The 18,796-nt window shown below is 52.7% G+C and overlaps 1 protein-coding gene across 2 annotated transcripts in view; it reads left to right on the top strand.

Annotated features, from left to right (window-relative positions):
* The window catches only part of PHIP (PHIP subunit of CUL4-Ring ligase complex), a 2,330,659-nt gene that overhangs the window by 2,087,624 nt on the left and 224,239 nt on the right, over positions 1–18,796 (top strand). The gene's annotated exons all lie outside the window — the stretch shown is intronic.

Genomic DNA, 18,796 nt, shown 5'->3' with positions numbered 1-18,796 from the left:
TAGGCGAACAAGAGGCAGGGGATCAGGACGTCCCATCTACGCCGAAGCTTTTCCGGTAGTCCGTGAATCATCCCTTTAAGGGTCCTGTTGAATCTCTCAACAAGCCCATTGCATTGTGGATGATAGGGTGTAGTGAACTTGTAGTTGACACCACATTCCTTCCACATAGCAGTTAAGTAGCTCGACATAAAGTTTGCACCTCTGTCGGAGACGACCTCCTTAGGGAAGCCCACTCTGGAGAATACTCCAACTAGGGCTCTTGCCACAACAGGTGCTGTAGTGGTCCTAAGGGGAATAGCTTCAGGATACCTGGTGGCATGATCCACTACCACCAGTATAAACTTGTGCCCTGAGGCTGTAGGTGGTTCCATGGGACCGACGATGTCGATCCCCACCCGTTCAAAGGGCACCCCCACCACAGGCATTGGTATAAGGGGGGCCTTTGTCGTGCCACCTGACTTACCACTGGCTTGGCAAGTGACACAGGAGCGGCAAAACTCCTTGGTATCTTCGTTCATGTGAGGCCAGTGGAAGTGTGAGACGAGCCTGTCCCACGTTTTCGTCTGGCCTAAGTGACCTGCTAAGGGAATCTCGTGGGCCAAGGTAAGTAGGAAACCACGCTGAGACAAGGGTACAACCAGCCTCCTGGTCATGCCAGGCTTGGGGTCTCTTGACTCAGTGTACAGGAGTCCATCTTCCCAGTATACCTTGTGGGTACCTGTGGCGTTCCCAGCAGCCTCAGCAGCAGCCTGCTGTCTGAGGGGTTCAAGAGAAGGGCAGTCTAACTGGTCCTTCCCCAGGTCTTCCCTTGAGGGTCCCCCTGAACCCAAGAATTCAACTTGATCAAGTTCGAATTCCCTAGGCTCAGTTTCCCTCAATTCCTGTAGGTCAGCCTCCTCTGAGACTTGATCCTCGACCTGGGGCAAGGGGGAAGGCGCAGCCTTAACCCTACTGCTCTTTTTCTTGGGAGGCGTCTGGTCCGTTGTTCCAGGATCCAGCACCTGTTCAGTGGGGCATTTCCTGACCTGTGACCTAGTCACAGCGAACACATGTGCTGGCAAACCTAACATTTCCATGTGAGTCCGGTGCTCCACTTCTGACCATTGTGACGACTCCAAATCATTGCCCAACAAACAATCCACTGGGAGGTCTGGACTAACTACAACCTTCTTTTGGCCAGTTACCCCTCCCCAGGAGAAAGCTACAATTGCCATACTGTGATTGGTAGTGACATTGCTTGCATTGGTCACCAGGAATTCTGTACCTGGCATGATCTGTCCAGGGTCCACAAAGTTAGGCGTCACCATGGTGACGCTGGCACAAGTGTCCCTATAGGCCTGAGCCATCTTTCCATTTATGAAAGGCGTCTGTCGGTATTTGCCCAAAGTATTGGGGCTTACGTCAGGGGATACGTCCGCGTCCCCTGTACTGACAAGGACAGCCTGAGTGAGTGTGCCAACTAAGTTGTCACGCCCCTCAGAACCCAGGGTTAACCCTACTAAACCCTTGGGAGGCGCACTACCACTGCTGACTGTACTAGGGGGCACAGGTGCCTTAGGGGCTGCAGTGGCAAGAGTCTGCCCTCCTCCTTTCTTGGTGCACTCACTAAACCAGTGAGATTTACTTTTACAGTACTGGCACCATCTTTTGGATTGGCCTTCTTTCTTCTTTTGGGGAGCCTGACCCCCACCCTCTTTGGGTTGTTGGGGACCTGTCGAAGACTTCTGGTCATTTTGTTCCCCTTTAGAATCTTTACCCTTCTGGTCTGCTTTCTTCTGACCACCTTGATTCTGGCCCTGGTTCTGTTTAACTCTTGTACGAACCCATCTGTCTGCCTTCTTTCCCAATTCTTGGGGAGAGGTCAGATCTGAGTCAACAAGATGCTGATGTAACAACTGGTTCTGACAATTGTTTAAAATTTGTTCTCTCATCATCAAATTATACAATCCTTTATAATCAGTAACCTTACTGCCCAGCAACCAGCCCTCAAAAGCCTTAGTGGCACAATCTACAAAGTCAGACCAATCTTGAGACTGAGTTTTCTGGGTATCCCTGAACAGCACCCTGTACTGCTCAGTGGTTAGGCCAAACCCTTCAACCAGTGTATTCTTCAAGACTTGGTAATTGTTAGCATCCTCCACCCTTGTGGTGAGGAGCTTGTCTCTTCCTTTTCCTTCAAAGGAGAGCCACAAGATAGCTGCCCACTGACTCTGGGGAACACCCTGCACAGTGCAGGCCCTCTCCAAAGCAGTAATCCATTTGTGGATGTCGTCCCCTTGTTTAAAGGGGGGCACTATCTTACCAAGGTGTTTCGTATCGAAACTCTTTTCCCTATTACTAGGTACATTGCTGCCACCAGTGGGGACTATCCCACTTAACTGTTGCTCTCTAGCAAAGGCAAGCCTTTCTTTGGCCAGGGCAAGTTCTTCCCTTTCGATCCTTAGATTGGCTGCCCTTTCCTTAGCTTCGTACACTCTCCTCTGAGGGGACGTCATCCCTTTCTGAGAAGAGTTGTGAGAGCCATTGGTTTGAAGGGATCTGCCAGAGTCTCTTGACAGAGATCGGGCTCGTCCATTCCCAATGTTAAGCTGACCTGATAGTGGCCCCAGGGGTCCCCCAGTACCGCTATCATGTTTGCTTAAGTTGGACCTGCTTAGTCTGACGACTTCTACCTGTCCCTTATCTGCCTCATCCCCAGAGAGATCCTCATCCTCATCCTCCTCCACATCTTCGTTCTCAGTTGCGAGGTGGATGAGGTCAGGATCGTCTCGGGTTCCCTCGAGGGGAGGCATGTCTCCTTCTGAATTAGAAGAGCTACGAAGTTTCTCATCTCTTCTGGCATCATAAGTCTCCAAGAGACCAATCAGAAAGGACGTTGTGGGGTTAGACCCCTGCTGAATCTTCCTGGAGTGACACAGTCGTCTTAACTCCTTGAAGCTCAGCACAGTATATCCTGAAGGGATGACCTGTGGAGGGTCAACTGACACAAGGGGAGACTCAGAGTTTCCTCCTTTGTCCGACATACTGTTTCTAGTGTGGTGTAAGTGATGCACCTACCTACACTACGTGTTTACCTACTGTACCCTTGCTAAGAGTTGTAGCCAAGGTGTGCTAAGCCTTGAGGAGCTACAACAGCTGGTTCAGTAGAACTCAGAGTATTCTAAGCTTTTAGTTATATGTACTAACAGTACTTGTGCGATCTTTCAACAAGATATTCTTAGGATACGTGTGGTAAAACAACAGCAAGCTCAAATCCCAACCGCTGCTCACCAATGTGAGAAGTTGGCCCGATATGCAACGTTCGCTATTCTAGCGACCACTATGTATCGTTCCAACGACCCTTATGGTGTTTGGTTGTAAGTCAACCTATAGACCAGCTATCCTAGTAGCGTGGATACGAGCAGTCTAAGGCTAAAGACTCGAGAGGGCGTGTTAAGCCAGCTGTTTACCACACATGTACCCCTTGAACACCCAGTGAAAGGACACCACACAAGTGTTATGAAAATAAACAATATATTTATTAAGAATCACAACAGCCCTGTACTCTTTATGAGGACAGGGTACTAAGCACAAACCAAATCTCTTTAGCAAATACTTCAAGTGCACAATTAAAACAAGTGTCCGAGGACACGGGACGATTAAGGTCTCGGGCGGACCCGATAAGGCAAGTCGGAAGCGAGGGACTCAGGACCCTAGAGTAAGGAGGCTATGCAGGCACCGAAATGCCGAGTTACCTAGCCACGAGGGCTGCGGCTGCACAAGTCTTACAGGCGTCGGGGTCTTCGCTGACGAGCCAGGAGCCGGAAGAAAAGGAGTTGCTGGCCGGCGACCAGTGCTGAATAGTTCGTAGAGATCCAAGCCTGGATCGGAGATTGATGAAACCTGAAAGCAGAGGGGACCAAGTTCGTACTACTAGCCAGTAGTCAGAAGGTACCAGGAAGGCACCGGTTGGCCGTCACCTCGACCAGGTGAGTGGGCGACGCTAGGCTCTGCAGTCTCACGGACCAGGAGGCGTTGTCGGCGACCACGGTGGAGGTGCGAGCTGTCCCACGAAGGATGATGCTGTCGGCGTCGCTGGGCCCAGGATGGGGCAACAAGCCTTGGCAGATCTCAGGGCCACGTGGTGGGCCTAAGATGGCGTCTTGAGTGGACCAGGAGGGTCCAGGGTGCTTCTCGCAAAGATGGAAGCAAGGGCCAGTCTGGAGCAACCAGACCAGCAGTGATGATTCTCGGATGTCGTCACAGAAGGGCACAAGCCAGCGGCTAGTGACCAGACAACGTGCTGAGCAGCGAGCAGAAGGGCCCCACGCAGATCGTGGAGATGCTGGGAGACTGCACTTCGGTGCTGGAGCGGCTCAGGGTCGGGGCTTCTCGGACCCCAGAGCACTCACCAGAGAGTTACCTCGATGGTCGTGCTGGTTTTAAGAGCGTGCAGGTTCTGATGATGGCCGGTCCCTCGAGGTCTCGTCGCACCCACAGATCACAGCTGAGCTGATGATGTGGGTAGAGGTCAGAGGTGCCAGGGAAGCCGGTTCTCGTCGAGCTGGGCCGTCGGATTCCTTGAGGAAGGACTTACAGCAAACCGCAGAGTTCTTAGTTGGTGCCCGCTGATGCAGGGTGACTACTCCTTAGTCACAAGGGAGAAATCTTGAGAAGAGTCTTGAATGTCCTTTCGTAGAAAGTAGTTCTTGAATCAAAGATGATCTAATTTGGAAGGGTCCCCGCTCCGGTCTTTATTCTAAAGAAAGGGGTGGGTACATGACTAGGTCCTGCCCTAAGGGTGGGACCAGGAAGGGGGGTAGTTACACCCCTCTCCCCTGCCGGACTTTCCCCAGGCCAGGGCTGTCGCCCCTGGAACTGGTTCTAACCGGCAGATGCGTAGTGAGCACCGGGGTGCCACTCCGCAGTCACCTTCTCGCCAAAGCCCTACCTACCCAGAATACACAAACCCTGTCTGGGACGGTGCGAACAGCGCCCTCGACAGGAAACCCTTTGTCCAAGTGCTCCTCGCTGGAAGGACTCCCAGCAGCAGGAGGTCAGACTCGTGTCTGTGGTGGCAGCATCCATTTTGTGGAGCTGAGGCTTCAGTTAACTTTAACCGGGGTTCACAGTTACGTACATGTCGTGTCCCTCTAGGAGGGTGGAATGCTACCCTCGTCGCCAGCATTGGTGAGAGGGCAGCACCCCGATTCGTATGACACCTTACTCGACATGCCTGGATAACGCGACACCGGAGTTACCGATATGGTACGCGTTATTATGGAACAGCTATTGGGTCTTGATTCCGCAAGCTGCAACCGGGCTCGGCTCGGGCCTGAACCTAGCTCACACGAGCCCACGCACTCTGCCTTCAGGATCGTTAAGGCCTGCCATAGGAGTGACTGATAGGAACTCGGGTGTCCATTGTATGGTTAGATATAGAGCTACTATACCTAAAGCGAAGGGTGGTTACACGTCTTCGCCCCAGCTGTCGTGCAGCCAGTTGTGTCAAATTTAGGAGGCCAGCCAGGGGTGGCATAATACATGCTTCAGCCCCTGGCGGCCCTGGGTACACCTATGCCCTGCGTTACGGGGTCTGATAAGGTGGCCCAGTACCAATTGGTAAATGCACCTAGGGTACATATCGTAATTTAGAAAGAGAACAGCCAGGCTGTGGGTCTGATTAGCAGGCCCACAGCCAGAGAAAGTCGTAAACCAGTGAAACAAAAGCAAAAAATCTGGGTGATCATAGGATTGCAGACCCTACTCTCCTACAGTGGATACGAGCAGTCTTCGAGCTAAACTCTAGAGGGCGTGTTAAGCCAGCTGTTATACCATCACATATACCCCTTGAACACCAAGTGAAAGGACACCACACAAGTGTTATGAAAATAAACAGTGTATTTATTTAGATCACAGCAGCCCTGTACTCTTTATGAGGACAGGGTACTAAGCACACAACAAAATGAAAATACTTTAAGTTGCACAATTTACACAAATGCCCGAGGGGCACGGGAAACCATATACTATGGAAGTGGAATGCGAAATTACTAGCAGGTAAGTACTGGACTAATAGGCTTTGGAATCGCTAAGACTACGTTACTGAACCTTCAGATTACTAGTAGGAGGCCTAGGGGACTCGGGTGCAGAGTGTGCACTCTCACGCGGGATGCGGGACAAAGTCTATGGGAGCTAGTAAAGACAAAGTTAGTGTTCTCGGGTGAACCCGATAAGGTAGGTCGAAAACGATAGTGGATCCTGACCCTTGGATAGTGAGGCTATGCTGGGGCACCGAAATGCCGAGGTTACCTAGCCCAGGGGCTGCAGCTGCATAGGTCTGAAAAGACGTCGGGAATCCTCGTAGACGAACCAGGAGCCTGAAGAAAGAAGTTGCTGGCAGGCGACCAGTGAAGATTGTTCGAAGTGATCCAAGCCTGGATCGAAGATGGATGACACCTGAAAGCAGAGGGGACCAAGTTCGTGACCACTAGCCAGTAGTCAGATGGCACCAGGAGGGCACCGGATGGTAGTCACCTCGACCAGGTGAGTGGGCGACGCTGTGCTCTGCAGTCTCACGGACCAGGAGGCGTTGTCGGCGACCAGGATGGAGGTGCGAGCTGTCCCACGATGGATGATGCTGTCGACGTCGCTAAACTCAGGATTGGGGCAACAAGTCTTGGCAAATTCAAGTCCACGCTGTGGACCTAAAATGGTGGCTGGTGTGGACCAGGAAGGTCCGGGGTGCTCCTCTTTTGGAAGGGAGCAAGGGCCAGTCTGGAGCAACCAGACCAGCAGTGGTGATGTCGTCGGACGTCGTTAGGAAGGCCACAAGCCAGCGGGCTAGTAGCCAAACAACGCGGTGAGCAGCAAAAAGCAGAAGGGCCCCACGCAGATCTCGTGGATGCTGGGAGGCTGGACTTCGGTGCTGGAGCTGCTCAGGGTCGGGGCTTCTCGGACCCCAAAGCACTCACCAGAGGATCCCTCGGCGGTCATGCTGGATAGAAGTCGTGCAGTTCTGATGATGGCCGGTCCCTCGAGGTCTCGTCACACCTACGGTTCTCAGCTTAGCTGTAGAGGTAGGTAGAGGTCAGAGGTGCCAGGGAAGCCGGGTCTCGTCGTGCTGGTCGGTCGGATTCCTGAGGAAGGACGTGCAGCAAACCGCAGAGTTCTTAGATGGTGCCTGCGGATGCAGGGTGACTACTCCTTAGCCACAAGGGAGAAATCTTGAGAAGAAGTCGAGAGTTTATTTCGTAGAAAGTAGTTTCTTGATTCAAAGATGATCTAATTGGGAAGGGTCCCCGCTCCTGCCTTTATCCTAAAGAAAGGGGTGGGTACGCGACTAGGTCCTGCCCTAGGGGTGGGACCAGGAAGGGGGGTGGTTACACCCCTCTCCCATGCCGGACTTTCCCCAGGCCAGGGGCTGGTGTGCCCCTGGAACTGGTTCTAGCCGGCAGATGCGTAGTGAGCACCGGGGTGCCACTCTGCAGTCACCTTCCTGTAAAGCCTTGCCTACCCAGGATACACAAAACCCTGTCTGGAATGGTGCTAGCACCGCCCCTGACAGGAAACCCTTTGTCCAAGCTCTCCTCGCTGGAAGGACTCCCAGCAGCAGGAGGTCAGACTCGTGTCTGTGGTGGCAGCATCCATTTTGTGATGCTGAGGCTTGAGTTAACTTTAACCGGGGTTCACAGTTACATACATGTCGTGTCCCTCTAGAAGGGTGGAATGCTAACCCCGTCGCCAGAATTGGCATGGGGTTAGTATTCCAATTCGTATGACACCTTACTCGACATGTTTTGATAAAGCGATACCAAAGATAGCATTTAACCGCGAGGATTATAATGCACTTAAGAGTATATGGTATGCGTTATCATGGAACAGCTATTAGGACTTGGTTCCGCAAGCTGCAAACGGGCTCAGCTCATGCCAGAGCACCATTTCACACGATTCCAAGCACTCTGCCTTCAGGATTGTCAAGGCCTGCCATAGGAGTGACTGATAGGAATCTGTGTGTCCATTTTTAGGGTTAGATATAGGTATACTATATCTAAAGCAAAGAGTAATTACACCACCTTGCCCCAGCTGTCGTGCAGCCAGTTGTGTCAGATGTGGATGGCCATCCAGGGGTGGCATAATACATGCTTCAGCCCCTGGTAGGCCCTGGGTACACCTATGCCCTGAGTTACAGGGTCTGATAAGGTGGCCCAGTACCAATTGGATAATGCACCTAAGGTACACATGTCAATTTAGTGACACAACAGCTAGGTTGTGGGTCTGATTAGCAGGCCCACAGCCAGAGAAAGTCGTAAACCAGTGAAACAAAAGCAAAAAATCTGGGTGATCATAGGATTGCAGACCCTACTCTCCTACAGCCATCACCTCTGCAAGAAGGGTGAGTGAGCTCCAGGCTTTCTCTTCTAAACCTCCTTTCCTCTCTGTTCATCCGGACCAGGTGGTTCTGAGGACTTGTCCTTCTTTCTTGCCAAAGGTTCTCACGGCCTTCCTCTTCGGACAGACCATCGCTTCGCCCAGCTTCTTTCCCCCTCCGCATCCTTCTAGGTAAGAGGAGACGCTCCACCGCCTGGACCCAAAACGGGTACTCGCTTTCTATCTGCCTCGTACACATCAGTTCCAGGTGGATGACAAGCTCTTTGTTGGATACGTGGGCGCCAAAAAAGGTCGGGTTATGCACAAGCGGACCATCTCCCTGTACGTCGTTCTGTGCATCAAAGCATGTTACTCCTTGGCTAAGAAGGAACCTCCTCTGGGGCTGCATGCCCATTCCACCAGGGTGACGGCAGCCACTACTGCCTTGAGACGCGGCGTTCCCTTGCAGGACATTTGTCAGGCAGCTACGTGGGCCTCGCTGCACACGTTTACCAAGCACTACTGCCTTGACAGTCCGGAACGGAGAGACAGCTTATTTGGCCGTTCTGTGCTCCGTAACTATCTGGTGTAATCTATTTCGCAGACACACCACCGGGATTGGTATTGCTAGGGTATCTATTCTAAGGTAAGGAATCTATCACTAACTTGTCTCTTACATGCACAAGTTACTACTTGTGTAACGATATATCTGTAAGAGACATTAGTTTGTGATACATTCCTTACCGCCCCACCAATCCTCCCTATTCTGCGAACTGATTACTAGGGTTAAGGACATCCCTTTCAGGGCCCTAGTTTTCAATGCACCAATGGTCAGTATCTTGCATGGCTCTGCGTTCCTGGCGTGGAAAGTCGTGTACAGAACTGACGTCCGCGCGCATAAGTTGCGCCTAAGTAGTCTCTGTGACGTCATCTCGGCGCTTACGACACCAGTGACGGACGTGGAGCCGCAGGACGCTACCAACTGACGCGCAGGGGTACTGCTAAGCAAAACTTTCCGGATCCAGTCTAACGCCTGGGGATATTCTGATATAAGGAATCTATCACTAAATAATTAATCTTAAAGATATATCGTTACACAAGTAGTAACTTGTGTGTTATCGCTCCACATCGTTTCTTAATGCGGATATGTGGTGTGGTGTGGCTCACTGGTTAGAGGCGGCAGACCCGAGAGCAGAGAACGGCCCGGGACCCGGGTTCGATTCCCGACGCGGCAGGGTCTCGGTTCAGGATCAGCGGACTCGATAATTCTCGCATCGGTGCCTACTCCAACCAGAGATCACACTTGGCAACTCTGGACATTAGCTTGCCTCATCTCCACAACGGCCCCTCACAAACGCCGGGGATGCCTGGTTTCACCTTGGAGACTCCCAGGAGGGACTATCTCACAGGGAAAGCCAGGACGGGTTCCCCAGCGGTCTATAGCGCTACGAGGCCTGTGGTGCGGGTAGAAGTGCGCTTTATAAGACACACACAATTTACAATATGGAGTACTTGCGGAGGTCCTAGCAAATTTGCTTAAATGGGTTATTCCGAACTTAATACACGACTCCCAGATGGGATTCCCGTAACCACATGTCTTCTGTCCAATATACTCTAGCACATGCTTAACGACCAGGATGATAAGCTCCTGCTTTCATTTGACACCAAGAAGGCTTTCGATCAGGTGGAATGGCAGTACTGATTCCGTACGCTGAACAAAGCACAATTCGGCCCCAAATTTTGGAAAAAGGTCATGTGGCTTTACACGTCCCCCACAGCGCAGGGTGACTGCGGCTGACACATGTCCCGAACCTTTCCAATCCTGTGAGGGACAAGGCAAGGATGCCTGCTGTCCTATCTACTATTTTTGTCAGACATGGAACTCTTGGCAGCCGCTATTCATCAGTCTACCCATATTCAGGTTGTTGATACTCCTGTGGGTGAATACAAAATATTGCTGTATGCGGATGGAATCTTGTTGACCTTGAATAATCCAGCATCATCAATTCCAATCCTCATATCATTGAATAATACCTTTTGATTTTTCTCTGGGTGCAAAATAAGTTAGACAATGGTCCTCCCTAAATACGTATGGCTTTACAGTGAAAGCAAAAGGCTTAAATGTTTACGCCTCTTGATCAGTAGGGGTTTGCATAATTTGGTGCATGACAATATACAACTTCTCCTGGGTAAAAGGGAGCAAGACTTAGCACTGTGGTCTTTCCTATTGGCCTCTTTCTGGGAAAAAGTCCAGATGATCAAAATGGTGACGTTACTGGGTTCAATTATTTTCTTGGCATGCTGCCATAAATATGCCTGTGAAGGCCTGGTAGCAGGTATGATTCCATGCACTAGGAGGCTCCTCCGGACATCCCCCAGTACTCCTGGTAACAGCCTTTCTGGGTCTGCCAGGAAGCTAGTGCTGCTGCCGACTCCAGACACGATTCTGCCCTCCTGCTGCTGAGCTGAGCTCGAGCAGGAGAAGGTAGAACAATAGGTTTCCTGTTCCAGGGAGATGTTACCACATCCCACATAGAACCTAGTGTATTTGGCTGGGGTGAGGGCACTTGCCAGCGCCACCAGCCTGCCTTGAAAGGCACATTTGATGCCCTCCTTGCATACCTGTTTGAGCAAGTTCAGGGAGCCCTTGGCTCCTGCTCTGGTGCAAAGGTGGACAAAGGACATTTGAGTATTCTCCCCTCTGTCCAGCCCCCTCCTCTGTGAGGGTCCAGAGTGGTTCAAACCCCCATCCCATGGTACTTGCGAGTGTTTGGGTCCTCAGATTCGTCGTGGGACAAAACTCAAGCCTGAAACCATTTTACTCTTCAACTGTCTGGACTCTGACTTCGCCTGGAACCGAGACTGCATCACTGAAGAATCCTGATGCTCCTAGTCTCGCTGTTCTGGAAGTCTTCGTCATCTGTGTCTGTGCTACTTCCAGGATCTCCAATAGACATGTGGGCATCAAGGACACCCAAAGTTAAATCTCTTGGAGTGACAGCCACTCCCCTGTATCTGCAGGCACTGCAATTAAGCTTTTCCTGATGTCTCACAGATTTCAAAAGGCTCAGCAACACAGGTGGTGGCTCTGCAATTCCCTCGAGCCCGACATATCCTCCTTAAAACTTTGAGGCCAGTATCCCTCGTTGGAACCGCTGGGACCAAACCCCTGCTCATCGTGTCGACTTGCCGTTGCAAAGGCTTGTTGGCTCTGCACTCCAGAGGTATTCGGGCTCCAAGAAGCGTGAGACTCCAGCATCTCTTCCTGCCAAGATCAGCATTCTCACCACATCCTATGTACTGTGGGTCTTCATCTTTGGGAGATGCTCCAAGTCTTCTTACGACTCCTGTGCCTTCAGCGTCTGGGTTCTCTCAATGGTCTTATTATGCTCCAGTGGGCTCCCCTGCTTGCTGGGGACCTGCTCTGAATCTACTGCCTGTGTTGAGTCCTGTGGACCTTGCTGGTCCCATCGTTGCTCTTTCTTTGCTTTCCATCCCTGTCACAGCTGCCTAGGCTTGTTGGTGCTCCCTGTAGGAGAGTAGGGTCTGCAATCCTATGGTCACCCCCGATTTTTGCTTTTTGCTTCACTGGTTTACGACTTCCCTGGCTGTGGGCCTGCTAATCAGACCCACAGCCTAGCTGTGCTCTCTCTAAAATTGACAACCATGTACCTTAGGTGCATATCCAATTGGATACTGAGTCACCTTATCAGTCCCTGTACAGTGCACCTTAGGTACCCAGGGCATAGGTGCACCCAGGGCTTACCAGGGGCTGCAGCATATATTATGCCACCCCTGGCTGGCCATCCAAGTCTGACACAACTGGCTGATCAATCAGCTGGGGCAAGGTTGTGTAATCACCCTTTGCTTTAGATATAGTATCCCTATATCTAAACCTAAAATGGACACATATCTTCCTATCAGTCACTCCTATGGCAGGCCTTATCAATCCTGAAGGCAGAGTGCTTGGAATTATGTGAGATGGTGCTCTAGCATGAGCTGAGCCTGTCTGCAGCTTTCGGAACCAAGTCCTTTAGCTGTTTCCATGAGAACGCTATACCATATACTCTTAAGTGCATTATAATCCTCGCGGTTATTGCCAACTTTGGTATAACATTATGGAAACATGTCTAGTAAGGTGTCATACTAATTGGAATACTACCCCCTCGCCAATTCTGGCGACGGGGGTAGCATTCCACCCTTCTAGAGGGACACGACATGTATGTAACTGTGAACCCCGGTTAAAGTTAACTCGAGCCTCAGCATCAAAAAATGGATGCTGCCACCACAGACACAAGTCTGACCTCCTGCTGCTGGGAGTCCTTCCAGCGAGGGAGGCTTGAACAAAGGGTTTCCTGCCTTGGGAGATGCTAGCACCACCCCAGACAGGATTTTGTGTATTAGGTAGGACAGGGCTGAAAGGAAAGAGACATGCCTGGGGCACACAAGGTGTCCCTGTGCATACACCGGTCTAAACCAGTTCCTGGGGCACTCCAGCCCCAGAGCTGGCGCAAGACCGGACAAAGGATAGGGGGTGTAACCACCCCCCTTCCTGGTCCCACCCAGAGGAGGGACCTAGTCGTAGTGCAGCCCCCTTTAGCCGGATAAAGGTAGGAGCTGGTCCCATTCCAAATTAGATTATCCCGAACAACTTTACAAGAAGAAACTCTGGACTTCGACGTTCTGCTCCACAGAAGACTGAAGAAATCTCCCTTGTGGGCAAGGAGTGTCCACCCTGCACAAGCAGGCACCATCAGCGTCCAGAGCCCGACGAGACCCATATTCCCAGACCTCTCCGACCTCTACCTACATCTGCAGCTCAGCTGAGATCCGTGGGTGCGACGAGACACGTGGGACCGGACATCTTGAAAGAAGCAGCACTTCGCTCCAGCACGACTTCTGAGGTCACCTCGTCCAAGTGCTTTGGGGACTGAGAAGCCCCGACCCGAGCAGCTCCTGCACCGAAGACCAGCCCTCCAGCATCCACAAGATCTGCGTGGGGCCCTTCTGCCTGTTTGCTGCTCGACGCGTTGTCTGGTCACTTGCCGGCTGGCTAGTGACCTCCTAGACGACGAAACCCGAAATCTTCACTGCTGGTCTGGTTGCTCCAGACTGGCCCTTGCTCCCTTCCAAAAGAGGAGCATCCCGGACCCTCCTGGTCCACTCCAGATGCCGTTTCCACTCACCGCGTGGGTTGCCTTTGCCAAGGCCTGTTGACTCCGAATCCGAGGCTGACACCGCCGACAGCGAGAGCCTGCATGGGACAGCTCGTGCCTCCATCCTGGTCGTCGAAGACACCAACTGGTCCACTTGGCTGCAGAGACAAGCGTCCACTCTCACCTGATCGCGACGACGACGTCTGGTTCCACTCCTGGTTCCACTCCAGTCACTGGCTAGTGACTTTGAACATTGTCCCCTCTGCTCTCAGGTTCTTCTCTTCACTGATCCACCCTTGGATCACACCGGACATCTTCCTCCTGACCGCCTGCAGCATCTTTTCCTCCAGGCTCCACAGACTTCAACGCCGGAACTCGACACGACTTGGCACCTATGCACCCGCAGCCTGTGCGTGAGGTAACACGAGCATTTCGGTGCTCAAGGGTAGCTTGACTCTCCTAGTGTCCAGTTCCTCAGTCGTTTTAGTTCTACCTAGTCAGGATTGTCCATACTCACCTTTTTCTTGAACTGTACTGTCCATAGACACTGTTACGCATCTCGCGTGTGAGTTCACACTATGCACACGCGTTCCGTGGGCCTCCTATTACCTACCTAGAGTTAGTATAGCGTGGTCCCAGCGATCCTACAGCCTCTGGACAGCTCCATTCCTATTATCAACTTTCACATTCCACTTCCTTAGTATATGGTTTGTCGTGCCCCTAGGGCACCATTGTAATTTGTGCAACTTAAAACGCATTTTTCCTAAGAGATTGTCATGTGCCTAGCCCTCTGATCTCATAAAGAGTTCTGAGGTGTATGTTAGTTAATAAATACTTGTTTATTTTCATAACAACCTGTGTGGTGTCCTTTCACTTGGTATTCAAGGGGTTATGTGTGGTAAAACAGCTGGCTTCACATGCCAAAAGAGTTTAGCCTAAGGCTGCTTTGTCCATGCTACCACTAGGATAGCTGGTCTTTAAGGTTGACTTACAACCAATCGCCATAAGGGTTGTTTGGACTGATACAAGGTGATCACTAGAACTAGTGAACATCATATATCAGGCCAACTTCTCACAGGAGGGGTCTGAAGACCCTCTGACCAGGGAGTGTCAGTCTCAGGATGACTGGGCTGGAGACCTTGGGGAGGCCAGTGGCCTGGACACCTCTCCAGACACTGGTTTTGTCTCTCCTCCTACCGTGGCTTCGGAGAAGGGGGTAACCTATAGTGTGGTGTTGACGAGGGCTGCCAAGCCCTTGGGCCTTGAGCTCCTCGTTGCGGCCGTGAGGACTAACCTCCTCACTGAGGTCCTTAAACCGCAGTCAAGCTCGGCCGAGCCTTTGCTGCCCTCTAATGAGGCCTTGACCAACGTTCTTTTGGGCACCTGGTCCAAGCCCGCTACGGGTTCGCCCGTAGATCGGAATGTGGCCAGACGCCACTGCCCGGCCCCGGGCGACCCATGTTTCCTGTCCACCCACCCCACCCCCGAGACTCTGGTCATCCAGGCCTCCAATTCCCAGACCGCATTCCCGTTGGCTCTGCCGGACAGGGAATCCAAGAGGTATGAGAATTATGGAAAGAAAATATTCTCCTCCCTTAGTTTGGGACTGCAGTCTTCCAACACCGCATGCCTCTTGGCCCGCTACACCCACTCTCTGTGTGAGACGGTGGCGGAACGGCTGCTTTTCGCTCCTTTCGTGGCCAAGGAAGGGGCGTCCCCACACGTGCCGCCAGCCACTTGCCGCAGACTAACAACCAGCGCGGCGGCGGCTGTGGAAACCGCTGTGGAGGCGGTCGGGGACAACGCAGAGGTCAGTCCACACCTTCCCCCGCAGCATCCGCCTCTAAACCCTCCTAGTCAGTGCTTTTCGTCCCATGTGACGTCAGTGGGGGGCAAGGTTCGCCATCACCACTCTCACTGGTGCACTGTCACTTCGGACAGGTGGGTGCTGCAGATCGTCCGGAGGGGCTACTCCCTCCCCTTTGAGACGACTCCTCAAGCCATGCCACCGCAACACCACCGCGTATCGGGGTATCACTTGCGGCTCCTGCAGAAGGAAGTTTCGGCCCTCTTGGCCAAGGGGGCCATCGAGTGCATTCCTGGGCCAGAAGTAGGACGTGGTTGCGACTCCCACTACTTTCTGGTACCCAAGAAGGGCAAAAGGGGGCCTACGCCCTATCTTGGATCTAAGGAACGTCAACGGCTTCCTCCAGAAGGAGAAGTTCAAAATGCTGACTCTGGCTCAGGTCTTAGCTGCCCTAGACCCAGGTGACTGGATGGTAGCGTTGGACTTGCAGGACGCGTATTTCCACATCCCCGTCCTGCCGGCCGACCGGCGTTACCTGCGGTTCACGGTAGGCCACGAGCACTTTCAGTTTACCATGCTCCCCTTCGGCCATACCAGTGCCCCACGGGTGTTCATGAAGGTGATGGCGGTGGTCTCAGCTAATCTGCGCAGGTTAGGGGTCTCAGTCTTCCCCTACCTCGACAACTGGTTGTTGAAGGCGGGCTCGCCCCAGACAGTCGTCAGCCACCTCCAGACTACGGCAGATCTCCTGCACCAGCTGGGGTTCTCCATCAATGTGCCGAAGTCACACCTGTGTCCCTCTCAGAAGCTCCTTTTCATCAGAGCGGTTCTCGACTCGGCGCAGTTTCGGGTTTACCCACCCGAACAGCGGGTTCGGGATGTACAGGCTCTGATTCCAATCTTCCAGCCTTTATCCGGGGTTTCGGTCAGGTTGACGCTGCAGCTTCTGGGGCTGATGGCTTCCTGCATCCTTCTGGTGCATCATGCCCGGTGGCGGATGCGGGCTCTGCAGTGGGACCTGAAGTTTCAGTGGGCCCAGCATCAGGGCAACCTGTCCGACCATGTCCTGATCTCGGAGGGCACTGCGAGACAGCTGCAGTGGTGGCTCACGGACCGCGATTTGGTCAGCGGCAGATCCCTCTCCCTTCCCCAACTGGAGCACGTAGTTGTGACGGACGCGTCCCTCCAGGGCTGGGGAGGCCACATGGGAGAGGCGTAGATCAGCGGCCTCTGGTCTCCGGCGGAGTCCCGGCTCCATATCAACCTTCTGGACCTGCGGGCGATTCGTCTAGCACTGAAGGCATTCCTCCCCTCTGTCCGGGGGAGTGTAGTGCAGGTGTTCACGGACAACACCACCGCCATGTGGTACTGCAACAAACAGGGCGGGGTGGGGTCGTGGACCCTCTGCCAGGAGGCTCTGCGCCTCTGGCAATGGCTTGAACTTCAGGGCGTGACTCTGGTGGTTCAACACCTGGCCGGTTCTCTGAACGCCAGTGCGGACGAACTCAGCCGCCGGTGCATGATGGATCACGAATGGTGTCTGAACTCGGACGTGGAGCAAGGTCTCTTTCTGCAGTGGGGAGAGCCTTGGTTAGATCTATTCGCCACCGAAGAGAACGTGCAATGTCATCAGTTCTGCGCGTTGGAATTTCCAAGGCGGCACTCGCTCGGAGACGCTTTTCGTCGCGAGTGGAGTTGCGGTCTGTTGTACGCCTTTCCGCCTATACCACTTCTGCCCAGAGTGCTGAAGAAGATCAGGCGCGACCGGGCACAAGTCATCCTTGTGGCTCCGGACTGGGCACGAAGGTACTGGTATTCCAAGCTACTCAGTAGGTCAGTCGATCCCCCGGTTCGTCTTCCTCTTCAGGAGGACCTTCTGTCGCAGCAGCAGGGGACGGTCCTACACCCGAACCTGTCCAGTCTCCACCTCCATGCTTGGAGATTGAGCGGCGACAGTTGAGGCCATTTGACTTGCCTCCTGAAGTTTGCAACATCATTCTGGCAGCCAGGCGTCCCTCCACAAAGTCGGTATACGCCTGCAGGTGGAACAGATTTGTGGCGTGGTGCACAGCAAAGGCTGTGGATCCCCTTAATGGCCCTCTTTCTGAAGTTCTCTTCTTTCTTCTTTCTCTTGCCCAGCAAGGCTCTGCTCTGGGCACTATCAAGGGCTTCCTTTCTGATCTTTCAGCCTTTCTGAGGCTGCCTGATCAACCTTCTTTGCTCAAGTCCCCTATCGTTTATAGATTCCTGAAAGGCATCACACATACGTTCCCTCCTGTTCCCTTCGTGATGCCTCAGTGGGACTTGAACCTGGTTCTTACATTTCTGATTTGCGCTCCCTTTGAGCCACTTCACAACTGCCCTCTTCGGCTTCTCACTTTGAAGACTGCCTTCCTGGTAGCCATCACCTGTGCCAGGAGAGTGAGTGAGCTCCAGGCTCTATCCTGTAAACCTCCCTTCCTTTCAGTCCATCCGGACAAGGTTGTGTTACGGACAAGGCCCTCCTTCCTACCCAAGGTAGTCCAGGCCTTCCACATTAGGCAATCTATCACCTTGCCCACCTTCTTTCCGCCTACTCATCCCTCGAAAGAGGAAGAGAAGCTCCACCTTCTGGACCCAAAACGTGCGCTCTCATTTTATTTGGATCGCACACGCCAGTTCCGGGTGGATGACCAAATCTTTATTGGTTACGTGGGCGCTAAGAAAGGGAAAGCGGTGCACAAGCGGACCATCTCGCGATGGATCATCTTGTGTATCCAGGCGTGTTACTCCTTGGCTAAGAAGGAACCCCCTGTGGGGCTGAGGGCTCATTCCACTCGAGCCACAGCGACTACAACTGCTTTGGGCCGAGGTGTGCCCTTGCAGGACATTTGCCAGGCAGCTACGTGGACCTCACTGCACACGTTTGCAAGACATTATTGCCTGGACAGTCAACTCCAGAGGGATGGCTTCTTTGGCCGTTCCGTCTTCCAGGACTTTCTGGTGTGATTGTTGGTTCGCAGACCCACCACCACGGGGTTGGTATTGCTGGGGTATCTATTCTAAGGTAAGGAATCTATCACTAACATGTCTCTTTCAGATGCACAAGTTACTACTTGTGTAACGATATATCTGTAAGAGACATTAGTTAGTGATAGATTCCTTACCGACCCACCCATCCTCCCCGTTCTGCGAACCGATATCTAGGGTTAAGGTCATCCCCTTTCAGGGCCCTAGTTTCCTGGCACCAGTGTTGGTTTTTGGCATAGCTCTGCGTTTCTGGCGCGGAAAAGCTGTGTCTAAGAACTGACGTCATCACGCGGAGGCGGCGTGTAAGTACTTAGACGACGTCATCACGGCGCCCACGACGCCGACGACGGACGCGGAGCCGCAGACGACGCCTACCGACGCGCAAGCGTACTGCTACGCAAAAGTTTCGGGATCCAGTCTGACGCCTGGTGATATTCTAAGGTAAGGAATCTATCACTAACTAATGTCTCTTACAAAT

This window comes from Lissotriton vulgaris, chromosome 6 (assembly GCF_964263255.1).
Source record: "Lissotriton vulgaris chromosome 6, aLisVul1.2, whole genome shotgun sequence".
NCBI classification, from domain to species: Eukaryota; Metazoa; Chordata; class Amphibia; order Caudata; family Salamandridae; genus Lissotriton; species Lissotriton vulgaris.
The sequence above is the reverse complement of the archived record's forward strand: the minus strand, read 5'-3'. Positions and strand labels throughout refer to the sequence as shown.